A 12659-nucleotide genomic window follows, 5' to 3' on the forward strand; every position below is an offset into this window, starting at 1 on the left:
CTTAACAAATGTATCTGTAGGATTTTCTGGCGCCCCTGTTCGCAATCCAGTTTCTTGCCCTTTGCCTGTTTCAATAGGCCCTTATGATTTAGAAGCTCCGCTTCTTCTGACGAATGGTTGTGGTGAAAATCTGTTGGGTTTAGATCTATTAAAAAGAATGCATGCTACGATATATTGTTCACCTTCTGGTGTATACCTCACTCTAGGACAGAAAATGACTAGTCCAATGTACTTATCAAAAGATCAATTCCCACCTGAATTGCTTTCTCTTCCCGAAACGCTTTGGGCTACGGGTCCGAATGACGTTGGTTGTCTTGAGATCCCACCTTATGTTGTTACTCTTAAGCCCAATGCTGAAATGCCACGTATTCCGCAATACAGAATCTCTACTGAAGGTGAGAAAGCACTTCTGGAAATTGTCCATGATTTGATTCAGAAGGGTGTGGTTGAGGAAACGAGAGGAAATACATGTAACAGTCCTGTTCTTCCGGTTCTTAAACGCACTGATCCTTCTCAGCCTCCTGTTTATCGTTTTGTAATTGATCTTCGGGAGGTAAACAAGATTGTCGTACCGCAGTTTCCTGTAGTCCCAGATATCACTGCTCTGTTGACGATGATACCTTCTACAGCGACTTGGTTTTCAGTTATTGATCTAAAGAATGCTTTCTTTAGTATTCCCATCGCCGAAGAGAGTAGAGATATTTTTGGTTTTTCCCTCGGAGGCCGAAGCTTCCGGTTTAAACGCGCACCTCAAGGTTATTGTGAAAGTCCCTCTATTTACAGTCAAGCTCTAAAATGTCATCTTGATGCCTTTTCCTTACCGTCCGGTGCCGCTCTCATTCAGTACATGGATGACTTATTAGTTGCAGCTGATTCAGAGGAGATTTGCAAAAACGTGACCGTTGCACTGTTGCGTCATTTGTTTGATCTGAATCACAAGGTTTCTCCTTCTAAATTACAATATGTCTGTCGCGAGGTGACTTATTTGGGTCATCTCTTGTCAAAGGAGGGACGACGATTGACCCCCGAACGAATTCAGGCAATTGCACAAATGTCAGTGCCATCCACACAAAGAGAGGTACGTGCCTTTTTGGGCATTACTTCTTATTGTAGACAGTGGATTCCGAGTTTCTCTTTATTGGCTAAACCGCTGTTGGCGCTAACTTTAAAAGATACGCCTCAGCCTCTTCCGTGGACTGACGAGTGTCAGAAGAGTTTTACTGATTTGCGTATTGCTTTGTGTTCTGCTCCTGTATTGGGTACTCCTGATTACAGTAAGCCCTTTACGCTCTATGTCCACGAAAGAGAGGGTTGTGCATTGTCAGTCTTAACGCAGCGTTTTGGAGATCAACAGCGACCATGCGCATATTTCTCAGCTACGTTAGATCCAGTAGCTAAAGCATTGCCTAGTTGTCTTAAGGCGACAGCGGCAGCAGCAATTTCTATTCGACAGTCTGCTGGAGTAGTGCTAGATAATACTCTCATTGTTATGGTGCCACATGCAGTGGATACTTTACTAAATAGGACAAAAACGCAGCATCTTACGAGTGCTCGGTTGTCCGGATATGAGCTGACGCTTTTGGCTAGTCACATACACATCAAACGATGTAATACCCTGAATCCAGCTACTTTGTTGCCTCTTCCAGAAGAGAGAGATGTCTCTGAACAGCATGATTGTTTTCTCCGTACTGAAGAAGAGACTAAGGGTAGAATTGACCTAAAAGACACGCCATTAGTGAATCCAGATGGAACACTATGGGTAGATGGTTCTTGTTTCAAGCTCCCGAATGGAGATACAGTTTCAGCCTACGCTATTACTACTTTGCATACGATTGTGGAGACAGCACGCATTAGACATAATTCAGCTCAGGCAGCTGAATTGATAGCCTTAACTAGAGCGTGTGTGTTATCCAAAGGAAAAAGAGTAAACATGTACACTGATAGCCAATACGCTTTTGGTGTAGCGTTTAACTTTGGGCGCTTATGGAAGGAAAGAGGATTCTTTACTTCCCATGGTACTAAGATACAACATGGTCAATTAGTGACTGAACTTCTTGAGTCACTTACAATGCCTACTCAGATAGCAATCGTGAAGTGTAGTGCACACAAAAAGATTGTGGACGATGTTGGTCGAGGAAATGCATTTGCAGATGAGGTAGCGAAAAAGACAGCCAGAGACAACACAAGTCGAATGTATGTTGCAGGTCCCGCAAACTGCGTAAGAGAAAAGGGAATGTGTGAAGATACAGTAGAGAGTGTGAAATCAATTCAAGGAGAGGCTACGGAGAATGAGTTGAGAAAGTGGAAGGAAAGTACAGGAATGTTAGATGAGATGGGATGTTGGGTTGAATTATCAGAACATCAACGTTGGCTGTTACCAGATGCTTATGTACTACCTGTAGTTACTATGGCACATGGTCCAGCTCACCTAAGTGCAAAAGGAATATGTAAACTTCTGGCTCCAGTGTGGCAAAATGAGGGGATCCCAAAGTGTGCAAATAATGTAGTAAAACATTGTATTGTTTGCTTGATGTACAATCCGGGAAAGGGAACCCCAACTCCAGCAGGTCATTTTGCTCCTCCAACATATCCATTTGAGGTGTTGCAGATCGATTATATTCACATGGAACGATGCAACAACCTCAAATATGTTCTGGTGGTAGTATGTGCTTTTTCTAGATGGGTAGAAGCCTACCCTCTGAAGGACAATACTGCTTTATCAACTGCCAAAATACTTTTGAAAGAATTCTTCCCTAGGTTTGGTTTGCCGCGCATTGTCTGGAGTGACAATGGGAGCGAATTTGTGGGTCAAGTCATGCAAAAAGTTTGTGCAGGTCTTGGCATAAAACAGAAGTTCCACGCGGCGAATCACCCACAGTCGGCTGGTTTAGTAGAATGCTACAATGGAACCTTGAAGCTTAAAATTGCTAAGGTGCAAGCTAGCACAGGACTTAATTGGCCTGATGCTTTACCATTGGCTCTTCTGTCCACCAGAACAGCAGTACACTCTTGTTTGGGGCTTAGCCCTTACGAAGTGATATTTGGTCGCCCAGCTAATGTATGGGGAGTTCCTCGCCCTAAGAAATACTCAGACTTGCCATACCCGATGTTGATTGACTACTTGCATGACCTTACAACTAAATTGCGTGTTCTTCATCAACAGGTTCAGAGTGCTCTACCAGAGGCTTCCACAGATCCAGGTCATTCCATCCGACCAGGTGACTGGGTCTGCACGAAAAATTTCCAACGACAGAGAAATTTGGAGCCCAGATGGAGAGAGCCACGCCTGGTTCTTTTGACCACAAGAACAGCAGTTAAAGTCGAAGGAAAGAAAAACTGGGTGCATGCCGTGCACTGCAAGAAAGTACCTTTGCCCTTGCCTTTCGATCAGTGGGTCCGTAGAGGCATCAGTGACTCTGAAAGTGAGAAAGTTCCGCAATTTGTACCATTCAGTGATGCGCGTCTAATTGGAACACTTTCTGAGAAAGAGGACGACGACATCCTTCAAGAAGCAATACCATCGCATCGACGCTTGAACACGACAAATCCAGGAACATTGTTTCAAAACCAGACTGCCTCTGGACAGGAACGCTATAATTTGAGACCAAGACCAAAGAACTTGTAAATTTCTCTCCTATGTAGTACTCTATCCCGGTTGCAGGGTCACGGTAGGAGTCTTAGTCACGACCTGAGTAAGTGGCAATAGGCCTGCAGGACCTCACAGTGTCATAGGACGGTAGATAATCGTGACTACAGTGATTGAGGAAGATTGCCGTGAGCAACCACTTAGAAAGATGGAGGCTACATTAAATAAAAGAGAAAGTAAAAATGTAAAGAATAATTGTAAAGAAATATATAGTCATTGTAGTATTGCTCTATGCGTCATTATATTGTCGTGTATTCTTTTGGCATCTGTAAACTGGATCATTATTACTCTGCAGCAAAAGGTTGTCTCTTCTCCTACCTCTACATCTTCTTCTACTATCTCTCCGCACCTATTTCACACTCTTCCCCAGCATGAACTCATCAGAAGAACTGAATACTTTAACAATTCCTTCGTCCAGTTGTTACATCAACATCAGTTAGTGATCAATACAACTGACTGTTGGGTGTGTGGACTCATACCACATACGGTAGAAAAAGGAATGCCATATTTAGTTCTTCCATTCTCCTATGAAGGTTCCGCTTGGGCTTATTTTGTCATTTTCAATAATGCATATCAAAGTAAAATTAAACAACCTGTCAGTTCACATAGTGTTGGTTCAGATTTCAGTCATAGTTTATTGATAAAGGGAATGGTAGCTATGGCTAAAATCATGGAAAAAAGTGAAGCTTCCATAGATGAAAGAAAAGCATATACCAATTGGAACATAACTAATTACATTTCCAGCCGCAATGATAAGGTTGAGCAAGGAAAATCTCCTCCGATACGGGTCATACCCCAACAAGGAAATTTCTGTCTGCAAATAAATGGTAGAACTCCAAACACCGGACAAAGAGAAAGTTTATGTTCCCATACATATGTTTATTCAGCCCTGAATCCACTGCCGTTAGTACCATCTCAAGGTACATACTTAGTTTGCCACGATAGGGCTTATACATGGTTGCCAGCTGATTTTTCTGGTACTTGTTATATAGCCTTTCTTCTTCCCCCTACATACACCGCTCCTGCGAACCATCATAAAAATAGATATGGCAGAGGGATTGTGGATTCGAAAGACACAGCAGGACAAGAGGGAGGAGATTTCCTCAAAGGATTTCTTCCCTTCTGGGGTCCAATGGCCAACAGCAGAAATATAAGGCAATTGGTTTGTGTCGTAGAAACCACCATAGACATCACTGTAGGAGCTTTAAGTAACATTACAGCTGAACTACAGGCTGATCGTCTTATGACCTTGCAGAACCGTGTTGCCTTAGACTTTGTTCTTGCGGACCGTGGTGGAGTATGCAAATTGATCGGATCAAGTTGCTGTATTTTCATACCTAATGACGCTCCGACAGTATACCAAGCTATCTCTAAGTTACACATAATCTCCGAGTCGATTCATCAGGACGAAGGAGATTGGTCCTTTTCAGAGTGGTTTTGGGGATTACTGTCCAAATGGGGTTGGAAGGTATTGACATTCTTTGGAGTAATTTTAGCTTTTATATTCTCTTGTTGTCTTTGTATGCACTGCGGTCCTGCCATCTGCAACCTATGTGCTACTGCATGTATTCCCAAACCCAAGTCACAAAGAGCAGAGAATATCAAAATGATGGTACAGCAACAGCTTGATGACCTCATGGCCATAGACATCGACTCAGATTAACATGAGTTTGTGTATCTTGCCTGAGTTCTGGCAAAAGGAGGGTCTGAGGAAATTCGATTTTTAATACGATCGTATCGACCCGCCATTTTGTGGCCCGCCGCCATTTTATGTTGCCTTCACTCAGGCAGCACAGCGAACGAAGTCCATTCTGCCTTTTCTGCTTATTCTGCAACATGGTGTTCAAAACAGCCTTCTGCCTCTATCTTTACAAGGCTGGTATTAAGGTCTGACCGAGTACACTAATCCCTGTCTGGTTTTCTAATCCTTGTTTCAACTATCTGTAGGCTCACACTATTCTCCGCCGATCTTATCTTATCGTCTGGCCTTCGCTGTCCTTTGCTAGTAATCTCTCATTTCACAACTGTCCTCCAAACGCACACAAACTTATCGCACCACATGCAACTTCGTTGTGGATCGGTTAATGAATTAGTTCAAGGGAGGGGTGACAAACACAGCTGGAGGGGAGGCAACCTTAAGTCACTTGATACTTTGTTTTTCAATTCCTTCTATTGGTGCTGTCTTGTTTTCCGACATTTCTATTGGCTCTGTTCTATCTTTACATTATTCTTACTGGCTCCTTTCTATGTGTTCTGGGAGTGTATGTAGTTAATAAATGGTTTTTATACGGTATATAAGATTGTGCGCCACAAAGTAAAGTGGCAGTCTCCTGAGAACATACCTTGTGTACTTCTTGGACAACTGTACTAGCTGCAGCTAATAAAATCTGATCTTTTACGCCTGACAGAGTGTCCCGTGTCTCTGTTAGTTGAGGCAGGTGAATCCAAGGAGATTTCAGGCGTACCCTGCGCCGCCAGGCCCATAAGGTTCTGGTTCTTCACTAGCTGTCAGGTAGCACGTGCTCAGCAAACTTACAGGTAACTTTACCATGAAGGAAATTGGTGCGACCTTTCTGTCAGCACAGCTAACAAAATAGGAGCCAATCATGTCTATATAGGGTATTATTGACAGAGAAGTACAGATGTACCAACATTTAGACCAACTATGTTGACGCAATTGCTAGACTGACTTTAGAATCACTACATGATGCTGAAAATGAGTGCTGCCTTCACGACAATTTATAATAGCAAAGTGGCTCAAACATTGGTCTCATGTGAGTCTGGTGAGTGTGGAAGGAAAGCGTTCACAGAAGTACTATGAATGTGTGGGATTATTGTGTTTCTTAATATTTTTGGATAAATGTCAGTTCATTATTTGAATACATCGTGTAAAGGTGTAAGGTGCCCTCAGCTAACATCGTAAGATGTTTGTGGGAATCGGTTGAGCCACAATCCAAATATGGATGGCAGTCCAAGTGTATGCACATGGCTTTACATCTCCATGGTTGGTGCAAATCACCATAGCTGGGCCACATCAATTGACTATACTGTAACAACAGGATGGCTTACAGGAGTCCCTGCCCCTCCCTCTGTACATAGGGCCTATCTGCACTAAATGTGTCATGGCCACAAGGCATGTTTGATTGGTAATGCAGTCCTCAAGTAACCAGGCGTTGGATGTTTCTCTTGGATGCACATGATGAGACGATTACACTCCATATTTGTTAGTGCTCACCAATTATGGGGCAAGTTTGCAACCACATGATAGTTAGGGCCAATGTATGTGTGCAGATATGTGTGTAACTGTCACAGGAGACCCATGCTATGTACAAGTTGGCCGTGAAATATCAGATGCAGTACCATCATGTCTGAATGGCTGCCATTTACTTATTCAGCCTACACATTGTAAATGATACTGAAAATGTTGCACTGTGCACAGATTTTGAGCACATTTCTTCCTTCCATACCTTACAGGTGGACCGGCGCCCTACACTGTGGGAGAGGTGGCGACATTTGAGGACCCCGGCCACTACAGTAAGTGTTGATATGTCTGTTATGTGTTGTGTTTGCTGGTTATGGACTCGTGTGAGTTGGACGCATAGCAAGGTGTGATGCTGTGGGCAAGTTTTTCACTTGTTCCATGAGTGGGAATGCAGTTTTCACATGTTTTGAGTTAGCCAATGCGTATCCAATGGTATCATGTAGGGATTGTAGGACATCCCTGTAGGCCCCACTGTGAGTACAGGGGATAGTCATGTCTCTGACACTTGTATCACCAAGAGTCGCAATGGAAGTCAGCCCCTATTTAGTCAGCCTGTCAGACCCACATTCTCGAAGATTGGTGGAGCTAATAGCTTCCCAATAGACATCTGCTTCACTATTTATCTACGTAATTTTGAAACAGTAGGTAGAACCTCCTAGCATCATGTACTTCCACATGTAGTGCATCAAGTCTGTGGAACCCGAGTGTAATGACCTAGGTGTGCATGCAATTCATGATCATGGGTGTTCTAGCATCTCTGTGTCTGATGTAAGTCAGGCCTCACTGGAAGTATATGTTGTGTACTAAGTTCTGATTTTCCTGACATGTCTGACCCTATGAGTGCTCTAGGGTTTGCTGACTCCAAAATGTAGATAGACCTTATCTGTGGTGTGTCTGTAGAGACAAACATGTGGGGATTAGCCTATACACTCCTCGGTGTACATGTTGTTGGCAAATTATATTTGTGTATCCACCGCCCCCCCTCAAACACGGGCATGGGTTTGTGAATGGGGTACCTAGTATTGATGCTACCAGTATGTTACACATACCTGTGAAGAAGTGACGGTTTGGTTGCATACTAGTATACACACTCAGGTTTGGCACTTGGTACCATACTGGAAAGTCCAGTTACAACTTGCAGACCATGTGGCTTTAGTTTTGCTTTCCGTACACTGACATTTGTAGCCCAGCTCTTGGTGGAGGATATGCAGCATGATTCTTAGATGTTAACTGTCAGAACTCAGATTGCAAGTCAAGGCCAGTTGTTACCCATCTTGTGGGTTATGAATGTGCTTTATGTGATGTGATCTTTGTTGTCTGGCCTGCCACGTACTTCCTCAGGGACATTCGATGCTCTGTATCGTGATATGAGCTGTTAGAAGTACAGTAGATGTAATGTCTGATTAACTTGCTGTGCCGTTTCACACAATGCAGTTACTAATGTGGCATATCTGCATTTGTCTTCATAGCAGCTAACATGACTCCAGACCAGGTCCGTGAATTTCAGCGTCGGGCCATGCGATTCCAGCACATCCTGTTGGTGGAGTCGGGGTTCCGGAGGATGGCCCGGCGATATCGCCATGAACGTGCCTCCGGGGTATGGCGAGCCTTCCCACAGGGTGGGCCTACTGTGCCCACCACAGCCACCACAGAAACAACCACCAATCTGAGCCAGGAGGCCCCACCCACAGCTGCCTCTGTTGAATCTACATCTGCTGGACTTCCTGGCCCCAGCATTGCCACCGGTGCAAGACAGCCCACACAGACCTCCTCCACCGGTACCCAGACTGCCACTGCTCCAGCTGTTGACCCTGCAGCCTTCAATAGACTTGAAAACAAGATGGACAAAGTGCTGTGCAAGGTGAGCCACCTGAGCTGGGACGTGCGGCACATTAAATGGCGGGTCAAGGATATCAAGAGGACCCCTAGACAGTTGAATAGATGGACATGATACCCTCCCCTCCCTCCTCTTTCCTTGTTCTTATACTTAGTGGGCTTAGGGGGCTTAGTGTTAGGTTAGTATAGGCTGTTAGTTTAGTCAGTGTTAGTGGGTGGGGGCTAGGTGGTCCTGCTTGTTTCTTTTTTGACTTATTACATGTGTTTCGGGGTCTATGTTGGGGTTCTTGTGTGTAAAAAACAAAAAAAACAACAACAAAAAACATTAAAAAACAAATTACCAAAAAATATATATTTGTTTAGGATAGTATAGTATGTGTTTAGGTTAGTATGTGTTGTCCTCAATGTGTCCCGTCTCATAAGGGGGGGTGGGGGGTAGATGTTTAGAACGTTTCGTTACATGTGATAAGTAAGTGTAGCTTAGGTTAGTTAGGGACAGTTGTGGGTAATGAGTAGTCAGGGTAGATTAGGGTAGGTAAGATTTTTCCCTCAGTTTCCTCATCTATGGTTAGCTTTTAATAAATATTTGGCTACCCCTTAATAGTATGTGTTGAATGGTACTTGATCATGGGTTTGGATTCCGTGTACATCTCTTTTGTACTATAACATCTGTGTCCAATGCTACAAACAAATCCCGACTGAGCTGTACGATTGGCAGCTAACCCAGAGCTACCTTGCAAAGTGTCTACCCTTTGTTGCAACCACCAATCACAGTTAATATGGATGACAATGTGTTTCTGTTGATAATTGTGTTTTCATAGTCACTAACAGTGCTTCCAGACTTGATATTGGGGAAACAGTTTTAGGTCTGACTGCAGTGTGATGATCATGCACACCCTTATAAGATGAGTTCTCATTGGCAATCTTGTATTCTTGTCTTCATGACCCTCATACATCATTTGTGACACAGTTCGGCATGATTACCTATTTGTATGTTAACTCAGACACCTTCATTTGTGCAGTTTTTTTAGTGTTTACTTAGATTAGTGTGGCATGTTTATTGTGTTATTTTTGAACGTTGACAACATTTAGCGGGCACTATTTGATGACTTAGTTATCCCCTGAGGAAGCATTCTTCTGTCCAACACAGCATGGTGGTGTATGGTTTCTCACCTCATCAGATTATTCCCTCAGGATGGGCAGAGTATGATAAAATCATGGTCACTGTGCAGATTTCTCTAACTACATAATATCTGGACAGTTGTATTGACAAGCTACGTTATTTGACAGTAGGGACATTTCAATTATCTACTGCGCAGTTGATATGTCACATTACCCAGAGACAGATTTGTTGTGTAAGTGCTATTTATTGAAAAGTGCTGTAGTGCTGTATGTATATTGTCCATGATTGTGAGTCCATTATAGTGATATCTTCCATTGTGATCCAACACAAGGGTTTACCAAAATGCTTTTGTCATGCTGGGGTTGCTGTTTCAGACAGTGCAGAGGGACAGACTTAGCCAATGAGTAGGAGACAGACAATCACTGGGTTGGGTGACAAGTTATACAGTGGTTAGCAGAACAGTGCTTGAGTACAGTTGTTGTAAGACTGTCATGTTTCAAAACGCAGGACTTTGGAAATAGTTGGCCATGTGGCAGGGACTAGTGCTTCCGGGTCATTTTCCTTGTGAAAGTGATCAGTTCCATGTCTTCTTCTTCTGATGTGTGTGTTGCCTGCTTTGTCCTTGTTGCTGTTGGTTGTGAAGGGGCAACATACACCTCAGTGTTGGAAGACGTGGAGTCAGACATCCCGGTCGCTGCTCCCTGTGAAGGTCTTAAGGGCAGTACTGCTGCAAGGAGGGCCTGCTGGTTCTTGAGAATAGCAGCCACATCACAATGGTAGGCAGCCAGGTCGGCCCTTAGGGGTTCAATGTTGCATTCGTGCACGCATTGACAGGATTGCTGTTGTAGGTGTTGGGTCAACTGTATTACAGCTGTGCTGATTTCCTTTTGGGTTTTCTGCAGTTCCTGCAAGACAGATGTTAGGGCTTGCATAGCTGCTGCCTGATCTGCAGATGACATCATGCACAAAAGCACCCCCTCAAGGCTGGCTGCCATATTTTGCATCCCCACCCGCACCTCCTTGGCCAGCTCCCGCTGTACTCCAACTACAGTTCTCTCAAAGCTGGTGCCAGTGTTGTCTGAGTCCTCAGCTGTATTGGAGCTGGCAGGTCTTACAATTGGGGTGGTGGGTGGATCCTCTGCGATGGCTGCTTGTTCTGTGCTCCTCCTTGTGACTGAAGGTGGGGTCTGGAGGGTTTCAAGGACCTTTTGGATAGTCTCCTGGGGAATGTTTATCGGCTCGTCATCCATGTCATCAGGGAAATCTGGGACAGGCATATCGGCAGGAGATCCATCTTCCTCTGCAATGAAACAGGGTACAATTAGTGTGTCTGTGTTGTGACAATTTTGATGTGACGTGCCTGCCTTTTGATGAATTCACTTTGTGATCTTGTTTTGTATTAATATCTGCAGTCCTTCAGATGGGCATTGTTTCAGGCCTATGGCCCACCTGTGTGTCACATTATTGAGTTATCAGACTTGTCAGCCGCATCGCCTCTAGGTGTTGCTTTATGCCAAATAGAGAATTGCTACCTTCTTTTCCTACTCGACCCTCCGTGTATATCCATTCTCATGGTGAGACCTTTCACTGGCTGTGGGTGTTCTGATGGCCCTGGCAGCACACTTAACTATCAGGACCTGCCCCAATCCCAGATCGTTCACATCGACTTAAATGTAATTGACATGTTGCATATCCTATGCATGGCAATGTTATGATCTGATATGGATTTTGACATTGTTAATGGGTCCTGCTGATGTTGGGTAATGTGTGTTACATTGGATTGCCCTGATAGTCGTATTAGTGTCCTATTTCTTCCTCTGACTGTGCAGGTGTATTTCAGTGACCAGTTACATGTGTCCCCTCCTCATGGCTGTTGTCTGAGCAGTATGACATTTGTGATGTTGCCTTGTTACCAAGGCACAGGATGGACACTGACATATGCAGCATGGGTGTGTCCTTAGTGCTGTGTCGCTCCTATTGTTGTTTAGTTTGGCTGATGTTTGTGACAACTATGGGCATTGACATTTGAGTGTACTGGGGCCTTTGTCTTGTTTCAGGAGATTGTTGCAGATGCCATCCTCACCCCCTAATTTAGGTATGTATGTTCCATGGGGAGGTTACTGCCATTGGCTACTTGAGCTGCACACAGATCAGAGGTGGTAGTGGCAACTGTTGTCGCAGTTACATTGCAGTTGTCGGTTTGGCTAGAGGATTGCTAATAGGGCCCTAGTTAATGTAAGAGGTATGTTGGCTGACGAGTGCCAGGATGTCAGTTTGACGTAGTGGCCTTCCCTCCTGTCGTGGCTTTCCCTTTGCTCCATCGTTGGCATGACAGCATGCCCCCATTGGACTGTTGTTGGTGTAGTGTAATGGTGTGCCCCAGGTCTTCTCAGAACGGGCCATGCCCCCCTGCCGTGCCCCTTTACCCATGCCACTCCATGTATATGATGACTTACATGCAATGTGTAGTAGGTATTTCCCCCCCCCCGGTTGCAGTTGACATTAGTGCATTTCAATTCCCCATGCGACTTACCCTGCATGTGCGATGTCTCCTGGTAGTCTGCGCTGTCCTGTCCTTGAATCCCTGTGACGATCTCCTCAGGGATGATGGCTGTGACCATCTCCTCCATGTATTCCAGGGCCTCCTGTTGTGCTGGACTCCCCCCTCCAGTCTGCAGTGCTGCCTTCCTGTTCCTGGCCATCTTTTCCTTGGTCCTGCTTTTGAAGTCGATGACTGTTCTGCGTACTTCAGCCACATTGTTAATCTTGTCGACAATTTGTTGCCATATAGC

The sequence above is a fragment of the Pleurodeles waltl genome, chromosome 11 (assembly GCF_031143425.1).
Source record: "Pleurodeles waltl isolate 20211129_DDA chromosome 11, aPleWal1.hap1.20221129, whole genome shotgun sequence".
Lineage (NCBI taxonomy): Eukaryota > Metazoa > Chordata > Amphibia > Caudata > Salamandridae > Pleurodeles > Pleurodeles waltl.